We start from the raw sequence: 20,728 nt of genomic DNA, 5'->3' as shown, positions 1-20,728 counted from the left end.
GTAAGCTCCACAGAGGAGGTGTGGGGTGGGGCTGGGCTGCTTGAATGGGTGTGAAAGGTGCCTCACAGGCTGGTTTGCTCTGCCCGTGAGTTGGCCCACCCCGAGAGGGGCAGTGTCTCCAGTCATCAGGTCCCCCAGATGCCAAAGCATCAGAAAGACAAGGTTAATAGCAGGGGAATCAGGAGCACTGCGGGGCGGGAGCCACGGGGTCTGTGAGCTGGCAGCTGTGTTGGAGGGGTTCTGGCTTCCAGGGGAGGAAGGATGGGATGTGGGTGTGCGCTGAGGGCGAGTAGAACACGTCGCTGAAGGGCTCACACATTCCATACGGTTCTGGGGAGTTTAGCCCGTGAAGTAAAACTCACACAGACCCAGTCCTTCTCCCTTGGCTCCTCACCAGCCGGTCGGCCCCCCTGCCAGGCCTGGTTGGGTGGTTATCTTTCCCAGCTGCAGCTTGGGGTTAGAAGTGGGTCTGTCTCCAGAGCAGGTCGGTGCCCAGAGAGGGCTGCTGTCAGGGCCAGCCGAGCCCCTCTGACTGGCTCTCACCTTTGTTCCCACAGGATGCCCCCGGGCTCTGCTGCAGGAGGCTGTTGTTGAGGGAGCCTCTGGTCATTGTGTGCCTCTCTGAGGCAACTTCATCGATGGGAAAGCGCCGCCTGGCCCTGGGTGCAAGTGTCGGGAGCCAGCCAACAGCTCCTCCACCCACCCATCACCTTCCTCCCAGCATCCAGTCGGGAGAGGCCAGAATTACTCGTGCATATTTTCTTCATAATCTAAACAGGATGTTTTTCACTTTCCCTGGGTCTGGCCTCCTTCATACCTTGTCGCTAACTCCAGCCCAGCTGCCCAGAGCACAGCCAGTGGGGACAGTTCCCTCTGCACTCAAAACGGAAGGTGGGTCAAACCAGACCTAGAGCTCACAGAGGCATATAGTTAAGACAGAAGTATCGAGTCAAACAAAACCACCCCTTTCCTATAGAGCAGGCCTCGGACGGGGACTCTTCTTCTTCTTCTTCTTTTTTTTTTTCCAGGTGTGCCTGTAAAGCAACACAGCTGATCTGTCAGCACCTGTGCCAGAAATCACGGACTTCGGGGAGGTGCCACTGCTAGGTGCCCCCTGAGAAGTTATGCCCCATCCTGTGCTCACAGCACGTCTCCTTGGCTATGGCCTTCAGGGTCCAGTTAAGCCACACAGGAAACCCCATCTCATTTTCTACAACAAAAATAATGGTGGTACCCACTTTGATTGAATATATTACCTACCAGATTTGATTCTGATTTTTTTTTTTTTTTTGCTACCTTCTGAGCCCATTTTAAACAACCCAAAAGGCCTAAGGCCTGAAAGCAATTATATTCAAAGTTTGTCATTACATTCAAGTCATTTCATCTCTGAAATAAGAGTATTATTCCAACTGAATGTGTATTTAACCTTTTATTGAAAAACTATTTATTGAGATATTATTTTGAATTTACATACAGAAAAGCTTACAAATCATACGTGTGCAGATAGATGAGTTCTCAGGACCTGACCACCCGGTGTGCCCAGAGCTGTCAATCACAGCGTGTGCACTTTCTTCTCATCACCCAGCGTCCTGCTTTCCTATTTGCGCTCCATCCACATCTTCTCTGCCGCTACCCTGCTCCTCTCCCTCTGCGTCTTACGTGGTTCTTCCGCGTGGCCGCATCGAGCTCCTGCAGAGCACTCCGGGCCCGGGGGCAGCCTCCCTGGGTCTCGGCAGCTCATGTGGGGCCCTGCTGGGCTGCGCACTGGGGCTTCGTTTCACGAATGTGCCCTGTGACGACAACGGCAGTGACCTACTCCACAAGGCCCACTGGAGCATCACACCATCCAAGATGACCGATTGGCCGAACTTCCTGATAAGATGTGGCCTCTGAGCCTCCTTCTCAGGCAAGAGTCCTTCCTTTCAGGGAAACCTCTGTGTCTGCTGCCAACTAATGCTCATTACTTTCCCTGCCTAGATGTCCGGAACCCCAAGTGACTGGATTTTAGAATGGACAGTCTCTTAAGGTTGGATTAGGGTCTAATTCAATTCTGCCATTATATGTATCACACCAGACACGTGCCTCTCCAGCCCACTAACCCGGGGTAGTGTGGCTCCTGTGAGCAAGTGGGTGCTGCATGTTTGCATTTGGAGGAGGGTGAACTGTTGGTGGCCATGAGCTCACAACAAGTGGCCGAGAAGAGTTCACAGATAGACACCAAGGCCAGCAAGAGACTTGAAAGGCATAATCATAGACAGGAGTTGGGACCAGGAATCAGCAAGTCAGGTCCTGGCACACACGGCTTGAAAAGTCCTCTTAGAACGTGCTCTGTATACCTAGGACACCTTTTATTATCAACTAGAGGCCCGATGCATGAAATTCACGCAAGAGGCTCAGCCCTCGCAGCCCAGGCTTCGTCTGGAAGGTCTTTCGGCTGTCTGGTCTAATTAGCATATTATGCTTTTATTATTATAGATTATTATAGATTGTGTGGCCCTTTTCTAACACAGTAAGCATCACTCTCCTAAGGGCTAACAGAGTTCATTAAGTCACACCCACACTTCTCTTCCTTGACAAAGTGGTAGATAAGGGAACCCTGAATAAATGCCCATTACAGATCATCTTGGATTATCCATATTGGTGGGCAAACAGAATTTTGAAATGCATTTATGTTTTACTTTGTAAAGCATTAGATGAACTTTCTTCTCTCAGTAGATCCGTCTTTTTCTCATGTTTTGCCAAGTTGAGTGTTACACCTTTTTGCATTTCCTGAGCATACATCAGTGACAGGGGCTGTAGGAATGAGGGGAAACCAGCTAGATATTTTAAGTCACCTGACAGCACATGGTGTACAGTAGACATGCCGATGGGTGTCACAGTAAGTGTGAACGTTTTGCTTACCAGTCACATCAGGCCTTACAACTGACCTCTCTCCACTCTTTCTCAGCAGTCCTATTCTTCATCCCTTAACTCTCTTTACCTCCCCTTTTATTTCCTCACTTGTTTCCTGGTGGTTTCATTTTCAGCCCAGCTATCAAAAGGTGTGGACATTCTCTCCTCTTTCCCCTCATCCGTCTCCCCTGGTTAATTTTCCATCAGTCCTCTATGGAATTGTCGTCCTCACCATCCAGTCTAAAACCGGTGCCACTGGGTTTCTGCTACCTGTCTGGTTTAGATCATTTATTGCTGGGAAGTGTAGGAAATATTTGCCCCATTTGCCAGAAGCTAGAGTTAAATTTTAAAATCAAAATTTAGTATTCTGAGAAGACAATCATGGCTATATGCTAAATTTATCAGGTTGTCCACTACAACATTGTCTAGAATAGAGAACAAATAGAAGAAAAGTAAAAATCCATCTATAGAAAATTAACTAAAGTAAGGTGAGTTCTTTACAATATGCCTCAGTCTTTCCACAGCTAGGGTTCAGAAATCTGGAGAAGGGCTGTGAATAAATGAGTAAAGACTAGACAAGAAATATAAATTTGGAAGGCATTTGGGGGAACCAGGCAGAGGCTTCACCCTCTAGTGGGGTGACTCCCCGAATCTCCGGACCCACAGCTTTTTATTTACTGGAAATACATTGGCCCTTTAGGAATGCAAACAGGCATATCAAAGGTAAAGTTTGGTAAACAGGAAAAGATTATCAGGTTAGGGGAAATGCCTACAGCTGTTCAGCAGCAGGTAATAATATGCAGATTTTCAGCCCTGCTGAAAATGTCCATCAGCCTTCTGATGAACTTCTTGCATTTATTATGCTAACTACTGTCTTTAGCCTCCAGCAACAATAGAGTATGAAAAGCCATACAACTATAATCTTTGATGATGTGGTAAGTTGTTTATTATATATTATTGGTGAAAAAAGGTTAAAGTCAATATGTAGATGATGAGCCCATCTTTGTAAATGAACCAAAACTATGCATCCCTAGTTGTAGAAAGAAAAATCTGCCCTGGCCAGTGTTGCTCAGTTAGTTGAGCATTATCCCATGCATGAAAGGGTCACCCGTTCAATTCCCAGTCAGGGCACATGCCCAGGTTGTGGGCTCGATCCCCAGTAGGCGGTAACTTTCTCTAAAAAACTCAATAAAACATAATTTTTTTAAAAAAAGAGAGAAGAAAAACCCCCAAAGTGAATGAGAAATAATAAATGTTAATGGGATCAGCTCTGGGTGCAGGAGAATCATGTTTAGATTTTATTTCCTTAGTTTTGCTTATGTATATTTCCTTTAAAATCCACATATACTAGTAAGTTTGAAATAAATGACAGCTTTAAATTTTTTTAAATTTAAATTGTCAATGAACACAGACCTAGCCTTACCATGGTCCAGAAAGGAGGCAGATAGAAGCAAATGCTGGATTGGAATGAGAGCATGTGCAGTCATGACCTCTTCATGGGATGCCTACTGGGAGTTTTACCTGAGTTAGATGGCAACCAACCCTAAAGAGGCCCCTTGGTGGGAAGGATACAAGTTTAAAGAGGAGAAGTTCAATGATACTGAATGTTTACCTTCTTCATCAGTGGGGAAGCTTGTTCCTGAGTGAGTGGTCTGCTAGGGCCGCCACAACAAATACCACAGGCTGGGGGCTCAAACAAGATAAATTTATTTCTCACAGTTCTGGAGTCTGGAAGTCCAAGATCAAGGTGTTGGCAGGGTTGGTTTCTCCTGAGGCCTCTCTCCTAGGCTTGCAGATGGCTGCTTCCTGTGTGTCCTCACAGGGTCTTTCTTCTGTGATCATGGTGCTGGTGTCTCTTGTGTGTCCGTCCATATTTCCTCTTGTTATAAGGACACCAGTCTTAGTCTTATTAGATCAGGGACCACCCTAGAGGCCTCATTTAGGCCTCACCCCCTCTTTCAAGGCCCTCCCTCCAAATACAGTCACATTCTGAGGTTCTGGGGTAGGGTTGAACATATGAATTGTAGGGGGACACAAATCAGCCCACAGCAGCCACTCTCCTGTTTTCTGAGTGGAGAATGCGCTCAGGCAAGTGTGGGAAGTGCTGAAGTAAGGCATCACCATTTTAACACATGCATTTCTTACCTCTCCCCACCAGAGGGCAAAATTTTAAAATGCTTACTTAAATGTTAGCCTTGATTTTTAACCCTTTATAGCTGAAAGAGATCCTTTTAAATAAAAAGAAACTGTCTCAACAAATCTCAACAGATCATTCTTCTCTTTTTTTGAAAGTTCAGGATCATAGATTAAGATAATTTTCCACTACGGGGTGTGAATGTCTCGACAATTTCAAAATCAATTGTTCAAAAACCCAATTCTTTGCTCATATTGCCTTTTATGATAACTTCTATAATTTTAGTTTCATTATCTCATCTTCTAAACACCTTATGAGGCAAAGAATTATCATGAAAACTTACTCAAAGTGAATATGAAGTCAGAGTACTTGAACTTACTTGTTTATTCAGTCATTCATCCAGTCAACAAGCGGTTACTGTGTGCAAGGCAAGGAGCTGGGTGCCACTAGAGCCAGGAGCGTATCTTCTGCCTCCCCCGAATATGACAAGAACACAAATGTCTCCAGATATGACCAATGTCCCAGGCGGGGGGGGCGGGGGGGCGGGGAGGTATCAAAACTGCCCCTGGTTGAGGACCACTGAGCTAGAAAAAATAGAATTGGTCACAATGTCATCAAGAAGAGAGAGTCCCAGTCCACCCTCTCTGGATGCAGCTCCCTCAGTCCAGCCCTTGCCATCCAGTCCACACTGTTCACACTGTCATTTCTGACCTACTCGTGGCCACAGCTGCCTTCATCCAATGACTGCATGTACCAGGAATGCTTTGCAGGCCTGAGCTCAGAGGACACTGACAACCCCTTGGAGGTGGACGTTATTATGAATTCTGATTTACAAGTAAGGAACCTGAAGCTCAGAAACTGTGGCCAAGATCATAGGAGAGTCCAGATCTGCGTGTGAACTCATTGTTTTCAGCGTCCCTACCTCCAGTGGCAACTAATGACACCCCACGTGGTCACCCACCTTTCATAACTTGCCTAATCCAAGGACGGGCTCTTCAAGGACCATCTAGAAGACTGCCTGTGCCTGCCCACTCACTGCTCCTTACCGCTTGGCTTGCTGCTCCTTAGTGCTGCTGCTCACCATCTGTGAGCCCAGCTTCTGGCTGAGCAGCGCTGACCACCAGGGGGCAGCTCCTGCATTGAGCATCTGCCCCCTGGTGGTCAGTGTGTATCATACTGACCAGTCGTTCTGGTCATTCCACTGTAACAGTCACTTAGGCTTCTATTATATAGAAAATTCTCATTTCTTTTATCATTTACTAGCAACCCGTTTGCATGAAGATTCGTGCAATAGACCTTCATTCACCTGGCTGCCTGCACCAGTTTTCTGCCGGCACCGCGGACCCAGGCCCTGGCTGTGGCCACCGCCTTCTGCCTTCTTTCAGGGTCGGGGCTTGGCCCCAGGTGGCGGCCTTGGGCTCAGCCACACCCAGCGTCCCTGCTTCGGATCACAGGAGCCGACCCCCGGTGGTTGCCTGCGATCCGTGCAGGCTCCCCGCTGGTGCCCAATTTCTTAGTTCTGCTTTATTTTTTAACTCTGATTTATCAACAGTGGGCAAAAGGTATATGCAGAGTGAGAGGGCGGGTTGGGTTAGGTGCCTGGGGGGGGGGGGAGGGGTGGTCTCTAGGGCGTCCAGATCCAGCCTCCACACCTTCTATGTTCATTAACCACAATTCATATCAGAAGCGCCCAAGATGTATTCCCTCCCAGGAGAATTATGATTTGCCTGTGCAGGTAGCAACCTGAATCCTTTATTTAACAAATACCCTAGACCCGTGGTCGGCAAACTGCAGCTCGCAAGCCACATGCGGCTCTTTGGCCCCTTGAGTGTGGCTCTTCCACAAAATACCACGGCCTGGGCAAGTCTATTTTGAAGAAGCGGCATTAGAAGAAGTTTAAGTTTAAAAAATTTGGCTCTCAAAAGAAATTTCAATCATTGTACTGTTGATATTTGGCTCTGTTGACTAATGAGTTTGCCGACCACTGCCCTAGACTAAGGTGACCAGATTTTAACATTGGTAAAGTGGGACACCATTGACCGGGGGGGGGGGGGGGGCGGTGGGGGGGGGGGTTGTTTTTATTTTTTTTAATATATTTTATTGATTTTTTACAGAGAGGAAGAGAGAGGGATAGAGAGTTAGAAACATCAATGAGAGAGAAACATCGATCAGCTGCCTCTTGCACACCCCCCACTGGGGATGTGCCCGCAACCAAGGTACATGCCCTTGACTGGAATCGAACCTGAGACCCTTGAGTCCGCAGGCCGACGCTCTATCCACTGAGCCAAACCGGTTTCGGCCGGGGGGGGGGGGGGGCCGTTTCTTGATTAAAAATTTGGTCTATATTGTAATCGCTTTTGTTTTTTTTAATAAAAGGAAATTCACTTCTTAGATCATCGTTGAATTTGCATCCTCTTTTCTTACTCATTAAGTTAAAAATCTAAAAAAAATAATTTAAAATTATATTATAAATTATTATATACATATTGCTTAAAAACACAGTAAGAAGGTACATAATTACATGAACATATCTTATTGGTAGTTTATAAATTAAATTGATTTGATTGTTATAAAGTAACTATATTTTAAAAATTATTTTAATCCTATATTTCTTTCTAAATAATAACAATACTAACTTGTATTATTTTTCCTCTGAATTTGCCGTAACGTAAGTCGTAAGTGTCACTTTCAAGGCCGGCACTAGACTTTTTGCCGCCACTATAAAATATAAATAATACGAGTACTGTCTGCTAAATTCAAGAAAATTTATGTATTTATGAAATAAATAAATAAATTACTTACCTAAATTATCTGAATAGCTGATTTGTAATGACATCACTTGTTTAACTAGCTTACTAGCACGCAGTACGATGTGTGTCGTCTGAGAGACAGTTACAAAATGTTTTCGTCGTTGCCAATCCCAAAATATGCCATTGTTCATTAAGTCCAAACAATGGTGGTCGAATTCTAACAACTGATCAACAATGCAAACTTTGATAAGCAGTTCTCAATAATCAGTTCTCAACCATTATTTGTTATTATTAAAGTTTAACATTATAAAATTAACAATATAATATAAAACTCATATCCTGGCTAAATAGCCACATGGCCGCAGAAAACCGTATATTCCCTTCCCGTTCTCCTGCCGTTCCCTAGCTTGTCGTGCATTCTTTCCAAAAATCGGGACTTTTTTAAAACGCCGCAGGACGTGGGACAAATTGTTAAAAATCGGGACTGTCCCGCCAAAAGCGGGATGTCTGGTCACCTTACCCTAGACCCACCTGGGCCACTCTGGTGAGAGCCAGACAAGGAGCTCCTGCGCTGGGCAGACAATAAGCAGCTTCTGGGAGTAACTAGACCATGAAGAAGATGTAAAGAGAAATGAAGGTACAGGCTGCCGGGACAAACTGAGGAGTGGGAGGGCGGGGAGCTTTGCAGCCAAGGCGACAGAACCCTGCTCCAGACCCTTTCTTTCTAAAGATGGGGTCGCGTCTCTCCTGTGGCCGGTGGTTATGCCTGGGCAGGGAGACCGGGGAGGCCTGAGGCAGGAGGACTGGGGCCTTTTCAAGGAGCTTTCCATTCTGTGCTTGTCTGATTAACCCCCATAACCATTAGCATCCATTTGTTCCTTTCATATTATTTGTTTGCTAGTGTTGGTTGTTGGAAACAAAAATTGTTGAAAAATTCCATTCAGAAAGAATTGCCTGAACGGTGTTGATGAACCATTTATATACTAACCATATCCCCTTATGAGGCACGAAAAACTAAAATGACATACAAACAAGCAAAAGAGATGGTCTCTGCCAGCTCCAATAGGTGGGCATTGGGCCAGCCATGCAGACACCGGGCTCCCCGCAGGCGGGGGCGGGCATCTGCTTCCCCCTCTCACAGGGCGGCCAGGCCAAGCTGACCTGCAGGAACCGCAGTGATGCAAGTCCGTGCGAGGCTGACAGCAGTGATGAGGCAGCAAAAGTCCTTCCATTTCTCAGGCGAGTTTATTGCAGGGTAGTCAGGGTTGAGGGGTAAGCCACGCAAGTGTGAGAATTATTCTGCAAACAAACTCCATGGAATAGTGAGCCACCTTGAGCCTCCCCGGGGCCTGCCTGGGGCCTCCCCAGGCATCTTCACCGACCGTGCCTCTAGGGACACCAGGGCAGGGCAGGGATGAGGGATCTAAAGTCCAGCTTTAGATCCTTGTTAGGGGCTACCGCTTGTGAAGGGTCCTGGGGGCCAAATGAATCAAAATGTCATCTAGGGCTGCCACAGCCTCGGCAACCAGCTGGTCTTTGCAACCCTGCCTTACCCCCTTCTCTGGCAAGGAAGTCCAACAAGGCTGGCCAGGCCAGTGGTGTCTGGCAAAGCTGTAGTGAAGGGCGGCATGCCTGCCACCCTCAGCCAGCAGTGCACGGAGCCAGGGAACTGCAGGGAGCTGAGCCCCGAAGTGTGCTGCCGGGTGATGGGGCTGGGCACGGTGGCTTCTCAGAAAGGCCCAGGAGGAGGTCAGAAGATAAGCAGGCGAGGGGGTTGGAACGACCCCATATATCCCCGTGATGGCAGCCCCCAGGGAACTGATGGGCAGACCCAACCCTCTGCAGGGCCCAGGATGGTTCGGCCCAACTGGGGGAGGCTCCACCTGGGACGGGGTGCAGTGCCCCTGGAGGGCCGTGAGGAAGCCCGGGGCTGTCCTCGGAGAGGACTCCGGGGAGGAGGGCGAGCAGGGTGCCCGCTCTCGGCCATGCTGGAGCCGCGTGAGTAGGGCTTCCTCGGCCTCTCCCGGCGGAAGGCCGGCCTCCCTGAGAGAGCGTCCCTCTGGCCACATGGCATCAGCGCTGTCCTTTTGCAGCTGAGTCCAGTCAGTTGTACATTTACCTCAAGTGAACTCAACTGTAGATGCCTGAAGGGAAACTGAATAAAAAAAACAATGTGAATGGCGTGTGGGATTCTGCCAGCCGTCCCCACGTAAGCATATGCCCTGGAGTGTGAATGTGTGAACATTTGCATCCAGTTCTGATCCTCTCACGCTGGGAGCATCTCGCGCATCAGTGTTTACAACCACGATGCGTGTTTTCATGCAACATGACCTCAAAACGCAAGCAGGGCCAAGCGCTTCCGCTGGTGCTCAGCCACCGGAGCGGCCATCTGCTCAGTGCTGCGGGGAGACGGCCGTGTTGTATTTACTGAGAGGCCGTATTTCAAGCGCCAACGTACCCCCTCCCTGATGATTTTTCTCCAAGGGTAATTTCGATTGTGCTTTATTTTCCCCTGGATGTTGACTTGAGAATGTACCTGAGCACTGCTGAGATGCAACATGAATGAACGCAGAGGCCAGAGGGCAGCCAAGGTGGGGTTGCTGGGCAGCCTTGCCCATTCCCCTAAGGGCGGGCAGAGGATGACCTGGTTGTACTTAGAATCTGGGTGACAGTGGTGCAGCTTCAGCCGGTGGGCACCCACTGTAGCGTCTCATTTCCTTGGAGGGACCGACTATCTTCTGTGGGAGACACCCAATCACTGACACACACTGGAAGCTCCGACCTTTTGTAAGGATCGTCAGCCCAGCACGTAGTCAGTACTCAATAAACGCAGGCTGACTGTTGAGGGAATAAATGAACAGATGCATGCATCCACTCCCCTTCCAATCAGCCAGGTAAACGCCTCCTTAAACTTCCCTGGGAGCCTCGGGTTATTTTTAATATGCTCTCCAGTCTTCCCAGTGACAGTCTTCGGCTGAGTTCCCTACGCAGGATGTCTGAGCTGTTCCGTCGGAACCTGTCCCATCCTCATCTGACTGGGTTCCTCCCAGTAGGGTGAACCGGAAGGCTTAGAAGTTTGGCGGTGATGATGGTAATGTTCTTGCCTCTATTCTCTAATCCCATAATGAAGATGATGACCTCTGTAAATCTGAATGCTAAGACAGCTGAAGGACCACCATGAACTCCCTTACTGCCCCCCACCCCACCCCAAGATCTGAACTAGAGGGCTCCCACCCAAAGCTATGCATTCTCGAGATTATGTTCATTCAAACAGAAAACCCCTACTAGCATCAGGGTTAATGTTTAAATGGCACGGCCCACCCTCCGGCTGCGTTTCCCTTCCAGTGCGGATGCCATTGGAATCACCTGGCAGGTCATTTTAAATGCGGATTCTCATAACTTAACTGGAGAATGAGATTCCATTGGTCTGTGGCAGGGCCCGGCGCTGGTATACTGGGAAAGCTCCCTGCGATTCTCATGTGCATGTGGGTTTCAGAACCATTTCACCCGCCACGTTCTTCTGGCACGTTCTGGAAGATTGTATCACACCCTTTCTTCCCTCCTCCCCCTTCCAAATGTTCACCCCCCCACAGAGAACATAACCTGGACTTCCCAGTACCTCCCCACACCAGCATCTGTATCCAGGGCATCTTAAGTGACCCTGCCCAACTCCATAGATTTCAACACCTTCTGGCATTGTGCTATCCAATATGGTAGCCGCCAGCCGCATGAGGCCACTGAGCATTTGAAATGTGCCTCCGCCACTACTCAGTTCCAGCTAAACGGTCCTTCTTGCAGTTTCTCAGACATGTCAAGGGCATTCCTGCCTCAGGGCCTTTGCACATGCAGCCCAACTACTGGGAGCACTTTTCTCCCTGGTCTTGTGCTCCTTCCCTTCCTTCCTGCAGGGCCAGGCATCCTGTCAGCTCTGCACTGCGGCCGAGGGCCACCTCCCTCCAGCCACACGTGGCTCATTTGCACATCACCGGGGGCCTGATTGGGCTGTGGGAGCCCTTCTGTCTCTCCCTAAGCGAAGGGCCGAGAGGTAACTTCACTCGCCAAGTGCTGGTGGGGCTTCTGGGCTTCAACGGCAGGCCACGTTCAACCTCTCCCAGTCCCAGACCTTCATCCGCAATGACAATAACAAACATTTCCATTTCATAGGTGTATTTGGGAGCACTGAAGTGGTAATCCTCGTAAAGGGCTAGCACATAGTAAATATTCAACATATGCCCGCCAAGACATTGCTGGTTTTATTAGTCAAACTCTCAGATAGGAAGCTGAGAGCTGTGGAACAGGACAGGGCAGCCTGCAATCCAGGTTTATCATTACTTGTACCAACTCACCCCTGGGAGAGGGGCTAAGGGATGGAGTTACTTGGGGGGAGGGGGTACATAATCAGGTTTGTAAGAGAGAACCAAGTCTCATGTTAAATACGAAGTTAGCAGCGAGTGGCTACCATGAGCGGGCTCAGGATTTCCTCCTTTACGACGCGTCAGCTTTGAATCATCACTACCTCCTCGTCTTCCCTCCCCCCAACGCAGCAAGTTTGGCCTATGGTCCCAGCAAGTGACATACTGACTTTAAGGTGAAATTTGTTATCCTGGCAAGTTAAGATTATGTTGGGAGCAAAAGCTTCTCATTAAAATGGGCACATACCATGGGACCTGCAGCGCTGATCAGTGAGAGGGAGCCACCTGCCGCCCTGCGCCGGAGTCTAGACGCAGAGGCAGCACTGCGGAAGCTAGCGGGTGTCTCCGAGCCACTATCTGCAGTCCTCAAGGAACACAAAATGCGAGGAGCACCGAGGGACTCCAGACAGAGAATGTAGGAATTTTCAAAATGTGGAAACAATAGGAGTGTATGGAACACTAAACAGAACGTAACCTGATCTCTCTCTGATGCCTCAGGGGGCGATTTGGAGGCGTGCACCGCTCAGAGGCCCTGCGTGAGCTGTGTAAGGGCCGAAGTTCACTCTAACCCTAATATTAACAGCTTCCTGGGAAATGGGCTGATTGTTAATAATCTCTCCTGTTTATGGGGCACCCTCTGTCCCAGGAGCAATGCTAGATACTTCCCTTACATTTTCTTATTTAATCCTCTCTGCCATCCTGTGCGGTTTGCATTCTGAGGATATTGAAGCGTAGAGAGATGAAAGAGCTTGTGCACAGCTATACAGGGAAAAGGACAAGAGCTGAGACTCCCTCACACTGGATGCAATTTAAACTCAGTTGCTCTTAACCACTGCCCCATACTGCCTAGAAAAACCCAGAATGTGTGGTTTTAATATATATATATTATTAATATATATATATATATTTATTATTGATTTCAGAGAGGAAGGGAGAGGTAGAGAGATAGAAACATCAATAATGAGAGAGAATTATTGATTAGCTGCCTCCTGCACGCCCCACACTGGGGATCGAGCCCAAACCCAGGCATGACCTCCTGGTTCATAGGTTGACACTCAACCACTGACCCACACTGGCCGGGACCCAGACTGTATTTTGATGAATGAAAGGCCGAAGAAAAATCAACCAAGGAGACAGAAAACAAGCATCCTGAGGAGCACTGGCCAACGAGCTTCTGTGAAATGCCTTCCTTACTTCCCCCAGGAGGAGGTGTTCCAGGCTGGGAACAATATTCATGTGAGATAAATGCTGTTCTGCATGAAAATGCCATGAGCTGCTTTAAACTAAGGGAGCAAACTCCTGCCACATAAAGTGGAATTGATGTGATCAAATGGGAATCTAGAAGCTTTCCCTGTGTGCCTTATAAGTATGGCTTCCCAACTTACGTCTAATACTCACCCTCTGAGACCATTCTATTATTTATATTCTGTTCACAGAAACAACCCTCCAAGTTCCCTATGTTCTACTTTGAATTGCTTATACTTTATTAGTCACAGGTCCTGGCAGGAAGCAAATAGAACCCTCAAACTAGAAAGTTGAGGAGAGTTTAATGAAGGGGTTATTCTGTGTCTTAGGGCACAGAACAATGTGGAGAAAGAAGGAAAAGGGATTTGGGTGGGGTTAATAGGACACCTAGCACAGTCCTATACATCTCCCCCAGATTAAATTAAAACCATAAAGCAAGAATAAAAAGGAAAAAGTCAACTAATAAAATAAAATGATACTTTTAAAAAATCAAAACAAAAAATATCCTTTGAGAAGTCACAAAGAGGCCTTTGACTATAGAATAGCCCTGAGACTCTGATGTTGCCTGGTACACGTTTTACAACATCCGAATTTATTGCCATTATTTAAATATTTGAAGATTTGACCACAGAAATCTGAATTTCCTGTTTTTCTTGAACAACACAAAGATCCTACATGATGGCCCCACAGCTGGAGCTGAGGGGCTGCTGCCCCCTGGAGGAAAGATGGAGATGTGCAGCCTCCAGTTTCTGGAGGTCCCCAACCTCCCCACTTGCTGACATCAACTCACTGGGCAGTCCTATCGTGCACCTCCGAACTTATACCAACTAAGGAAGGCTGATGCAGCACAAGGGAAACTGTACGGGGTCTCTTAGTATTGTAAAAGTAACTATACCAATTCATCAAAAGAGGACTTTTTTCTAGTTCTAGTTGTGAGAAGAAACCCATGGAAAGACACATTCACTCTTTTTCTCCTACAATTTTTTATGCGCAGAAGAAGCTCAGCCCGACGAGGGGAGGGAGACTGGGACAATGGCAGAGGAAACGGCTGTAGCAGCTCAGACTGCAGACTTTCCTGCTCTCAGGGCCTTGGTGCTGCTCAAAATCCTTCAGTGACTCCCCATTGCCCATGGAACAAGGGTTGCCAACACCTTCGGCTTTCCAAACAGCATTTGGCAATGTCTGGAGACATTTTTTTAATTGTGTTTACTGGGGAGATGCTACTGGCTCCTGTGGGTATGAGCAGGAGATACGGCTGAACATGCCACAATGTACAGGATAGCCTCCTGCCCTGCCCACGACAGAATTCTCCAGCCCCACGTGTTGAGAAAACTGCTCTAGAATAAAGCCCAGATTCTTTCATCCCCATTTCAGGATCTCCAGTGCCCTCCCTTGCTTCAGCCACCTCCTCCCTTGCCGCCATCCAGCCCCGCTCTCTGTTGCCCACCCCTTCGATGCTCTCTCCTATGTTTGGGCCTTTGCCCACGCTGTTCCTGGAACATAACATATCGCCTTCATCTGCTGAGGGGCAGTCCACCTTGCATCTGCCAGGTATCACCTTAGATATTGCTTCACTTGCTTCGGGGAGCTTTGTCTCCAGGGGCTCCCACGGCACCCCCAGGCTAGCAATGACCATACTCCACCGTCATCCCCGGACTAAATAAAACAGGGCAGGGACTGGTACTGTCTTACCTATTGTGTTCGCAGTACCTGCCCATGAGAGCCACTCAGTGCTACTGGATGAACATGTGGCCACCCCCTAATCTCTAATAGTTTTAAAGAAATCAAAGTCAAGTCCCGTAGTTTTGTCTCCAACACAACCAATATGACTCAAGCAGCTCCTGGGAGAAAGCAAATGAGCTTGAAAGCTTCTCTAGCTCACTCCCAGCAAGAGCTGACTGGCAAGCCCTAGCAAGCCCACCTCTCCCGAGAAAACGTTTGGTTATCAGTTGTTCTGACTTGGCCTTGGAAAAACAAGAACATGTTCAATGTAATTACGATTCAGCGTTAGTCAGCATGGAGGCACAGAAGTCCTTACTCTACATATTAAGAAATCCACCCTCATTTTTCTAGGCAGGGCAGTTTCAGACACTTCCTGTCTCCACAAAGTCATTGCTAATATTGAATTCCAATAGTATGTGTGGCTGGCAGCCAATCAGAGATGCTTTAAACCCCAACCCTCCCTTCATAGCCCAGTAATTTGTGAGTAACCTAACAGGCAGCGAATTCACTGAACTTTGAAGTCTAAGTCTTTCTTTTCTGGTAGCAAGAACTGGGTGAGGAATGACAGCCCTAAAGAAGCCACTCTTGGAATCAAAATTGCATATGTTCATCCACCCTGAGTTCACATGGAATATTATTTTCCCAGAAGACTTGAAAGTGCACCTTGATGCTGGCAAGGATGTGGATAAAAGGGAACCCTCGTGCACTGCTGGTGGGAATGCAGACTGGTGCAGCCACTATGGAAAACAGTGTGAAGTATCCTCAAAAAGTTAAAAATGGAACTGCCATTTGACCCAGTGACCTCACTTCCGGGAATATATCCTAAGAATCTCAAAACACCAATCAGAAAGAATATATGCAGCCCTATGTTTATAGCACTGTAATTTACAACAGCTAAGATCTGGAAACAGCCCAAGTGTCCATCAGTAGAGGAGTGGATAAAAAAGCTGTGGGACATTTACATGATAGAATACTATGCAGCTATAAAAAAGGATCTCTTACCCTTTGCAACAGCATGGATAGACCTGGAGACCATTATGCTAAGTGAAATAAGCCAGTCAGAGAAAGGTAAGTATCACATGATCTCACTCATATGTGGAATCTAATGAGTAAAATAAACCGATAAATAAAATAGAACCAGAAGCATGGAAACATGGAACAGATTTCAGAGGGGAGAGGGTTGGGGGGATGGGAAGAGATTAACCAAAGAACTTAGGTGTATATATGCATAACCCATGGACACAGACAATAGTGCAGGGAAGGCCTGGGGCAGGGGGTGGGGATGGAGCAGAGGGGGGACTGGGTGGAGTGGGAGAGAGGGGAGGGAAATAGGGGACATCTGTAATAATGTCAGCAATAAAAATAAACTAAAAAAAAAAAGAATAAAAATTTTCTGCCAATAAAAACAAAAGAAAAGAAAGAAAATGTATCCTAAAGTGAGAAGAGAAAATGCTAGAACACATTTGCTCTCTCCAACTAGAAGACAGATTCCATTTCTAGACCTGACTTCAGCAGGCAGGCGGGGGTAGGTGCCAGCCAGCTCAGGCCCCTGCCTGGGCTGACGACAGGTCCTCAGGAGATGAGAGAACCCATCTGCTCCCCAGCATGGAATCGCTGTGATGCGTGCAGCGGGTACCTTGTGCTTTCTCTCTGTGGGGATTTCATGTAACGTCTGTTGAATGCAACCAGAATCTCAAAAGCCTGGAGTGCTCAGGAGAAAACCGGCCTCAGGCTGCAAACAGGAGCCCAATAAGAAGCCGTGTTTCTTGTTGGCAGGTGTTCCCTGGGGAAGGACTCCCCACTCCCAGGAGGAGCTACATCACACCTGTCCTCCAGACCCCTGACAAGAGGACATGACAGTCCACAAGGACTGCTCTGTTACTACAATGTGACTAAACGTGACTCACTGTCGGGAGCAGGAAGAAGCAGCAGCAATGTTTAGCTTTTTCTGCGTGGAAAATGGCCTGAGCTGCTGGGCCGTGCTTGGTGTCTACAACTGAGCCCATCATGCAATGAACAGCTGGTTTCACAGAACCACGGGCTGTGCCAGCTCCAAAAGAACTCAGAGGCCACATGATCCACTCTATGTAATGTGCTTCCTGGACTAGGCACTGAAGCACCCAGGGGCCTGAGTGATTGCCCCGAGCTCACCAGGGCAGTCAGTAGCAGAAAGGGGGCTACATTTCCTGTTTCAACCTGTTACCGTCCATACCACGCCACCTCCCAGCACTGCCCTGGGCACATGGCCCTGCACAAGGGGTGGTAAGTACCTTAGTCCGTTTGGGCTGCTATAACAAAAATGCCATAGACTAAATGGTGTAAACAACAAACATTTATTTCTCACAATTCTGGAGGCTGGGAAGTCCAAGATCCAGGCCCCAACATATTCGGGTGAGGGCACCTTTCCTGGTTTGTGCACGACGCCTTCTCCCTCTGTCCTCACACCATGGAAGTAGCAAGGAAGCTCTCTGGGGCCCCTTTTTTAAGGGCACTGATTCCCTTCATGAGAGCTCCACCTCTTAACACCACCACCTTGGGAGCGGGGATGCAGCGTGTGAGTGTTGCAAGGACACGGCATTCAGTCGACACCAGAAGTACAGGAAGTACCTAGGTCCACACAGGTGCTGCGCTGGAGACAGTCAGGCATCTTCCTGCACTGGCTCGGCCTCCCTCCTACCCTGGGCCTGCCTTTCTTTTCTCCTAAATCAGAGACAGCAATGCAAAGGGCAGGCGGTGTCCGATACCCCAGACCACCCTGTCATGGGCCGGACGTCACCAGGCAGCTTGAAGCCTTCTGGTGCCTGTAAGTTCCCTTCTCCAGGCACGTATCCCCCACCCCAACCCCCCTCTTTCAGTCAGTGGGACCCATGCTGACCGGGAAGTTCAGCCATTTCCTCTTCCCAAAATAAATACCTGCAAAGGGAGCGGTGTCAAGGAGCCTAAAAGTGTTTTGGGGGTTGTCAGAAACCCCCAGATGAAAGGCAGACTGGGCAGGACAGAGCTCATAGGTTGCCAGTCTCAGAGGAACAGGCTGCACGACAGTTCACCCCCAGCCTTGATCTCTGTGTTTATTTCCACGGCCGGTTAGCGAAGGAACTCCCAGGAAATTATAAACCATCTGATGTTGCCATTGGGGGATGAACTCTTCCCGCAGCCCAGCTTCTCCACCGGTGCCTCCTCTCCTTGGCCTCAGGGCAGAGCTGGCAGGGATGTGCCTGCAGGGGGAGGGCGGTGGGATTCCCCAGGACTTTCTGTGTCCAGTGTCCCAGGCAATCCTGTCCTTTATCAATTAGACTGACAGTCATTAAAATGGGCTTCCGATAGTAAAGTGTGTGTGTGGGGGGGGGGGGGGGGGGGGGGCGCTAAGTAGGATCTATCACTTCTACTTCCTCTGCACTCAACATGGAACATAGATGAGAGATTTCAGAGTGCCCCTGTATTAAGAGAGAGAATGGTCACATCCATCCCCTCATTCTATTTACTAGTCAGGCAGGAGTGGAGACAGCAATCTGCTCCAACAAGGAGCCAACAAGCTTGGCTTTTGAATTTACTGAATTTTGCCTGATCATGAGCTTCCCAAAAAGTATTTGCTTAAAAAAATTTTTTAATAAAAATTTTTTAATAAAAATTATTTTAGATCTTTCTGGAAATGGATAACTGGATTTTCTTGCAAAACAGCTCAGCCTGCTAGCTAGTCCCTGGTAAAAAGATCAACCTCTTTCTTACTTCATTGTGTAAGTAACTTTGCCTCTGCAAATTTACCAAAGTAAATAAGCCCAAATTCTGGAAAAATCTACATTCAAGACTATGCACATTATAACACCACTTATTAGTATGAAAGAACAATAAACACTTAAATAGTTAATGACAGGTTAATGCAAATGCCCTGTAAGGAATATTATTCATCCATTATAAATTATGAGAAAATGCTAAATTCACTGGAAAAAATCAGGATATAAAATTAAATGGTAAATTACATTTCCATAGAGACATGGGAAAAAAATGTGCCATACAATTTTCTAAAACTTCTAATCATTTTTCAGTGATTGCAGAAGGATGATTATTTTTTAAATTTTTTGTTTCATAATTATATTTTTATAATGGAAAAATGTGACTATAACTTCCCAAAGTAAAGATATTCCACTGACCCACTAGGACATTCATTCAGTCCTTCTGGTCCTGGGAAGCAGTTACCTGAGCCGAGAGAACTCCGTGTGGAGAGGATCTGGTAGCTTAGTGACTCCGCCTGAGTCACCCTGAGTCGCTGAGTGCACTAGTTGCCATGACAGCTACTGCTTGCTCGGTGGTGGTAACAAAAGTGTGGTTTCTGGAACTCCTAATGTTCTCAGCACTGGCCAGGTAGCATGCAGAGTTACCCACCCAGAACTGAGTGTTAGGACAACCAGGAAGTTCTAGGGTTGAGAGGTCAGGGCAATGAAGACTGAGAATTGCTGATGGGGCAGCTGAAGTCTCAAGATGGGCATGTGGATCGGGAGGAAAGAGATGTAGCATCGGCCTGCTGGTGGCCTCAAATAGTTGGGAAACTGAAATCTTGTTTTGTCTTAATATCCAAGACAGGAAGTTGGTACCCTTATCTAGGAGTGACCAAGGCAAGGAAAAAGTTACTCTTCTTTCTCTGTTGTCCTGGCTCGGAATTCGCCCTGTGATTCTCACTGTTTCATATCCGGTTCCAGTGATGGAACTTCCCCCCCTTAGATCAGGGTTGATTTGTTAATTACAGATAGAATTCTTCCATTGTAGTTGCCTAAATTCAGATATTAACTATGAATTCCTCATCATTTCTATAGATATAGTTACTGCTCTTCCTACTTTGCTGCTGCACAGATACATGCTATGCTAAAACGGGTCACTCGTTCCTGCCACAGGTATTTTCATAAGCACTCACCACGTGGCAGCCCTGAGAGGCACTGGGCACTACTATACCCCAAACAGACAACATCTTTGCCCTCAGCAAGCTTAAGTTCTAGTGAGACAGGAAGAGTTAACCATCACTGGGTATTTGCGTGTATTAACTTATTTAATACTTACCCCAACCCTATCGGATAAATACTGCTGTTACCTCCATTTCAGAGCCGAGGAAATGGGGACACAGAGGTGTTAAGCAGCTCTTCCAAGGAGATGGAACCAAGGGTGCTCACTCTTCCTCAGGGGCTGGATTTCCCTCTGTGTGGCAGGAGCATTCTTCTGTGACTCAGCTGCAACTGTCTGCTCTCTGGAAATTACTTCTCACTCAGTTGCAGCGAGGGGGCAGGTGTGAGAAGGATTGGGATGTGAAAAGAATGACTTCCTTATTGAGACTGAGAACAGACTGACAGCTGTCAGAGGGGAAGGGAGTTGGGGGGGCTGGGTGAAAAAGGTGAAAGGATTAAGCAAAAAAAAAAAACAAAAACAAAAAAAACACACAAAACCACAAAACACAAAAACACTCATAGACACAGACAATAATATGGTGATTACCAAGGTAAAGAGGAGCGGGGAGGTGGGAGAAGATAAAGGGGGGATAAATGGTGATGGAAGGAGACTTGACTTGGTGTGGTGAACACACATACAAC

The sequence above is a fragment of the Eptesicus fuscus genome, chromosome 7 (assembly GCF_027574615.1).
Source record: "Eptesicus fuscus isolate TK198812 chromosome 7, DD_ASM_mEF_20220401, whole genome shotgun sequence".
Taxonomy (NCBI): Eukaryota; Metazoa; Chordata; class Mammalia; order Chiroptera; family Vespertilionidae; genus Eptesicus; species Eptesicus fuscus.
The sequence above is the reverse complement of the archived record's forward strand: the minus strand, read 5'-3'. Positions refer to the sequence as shown.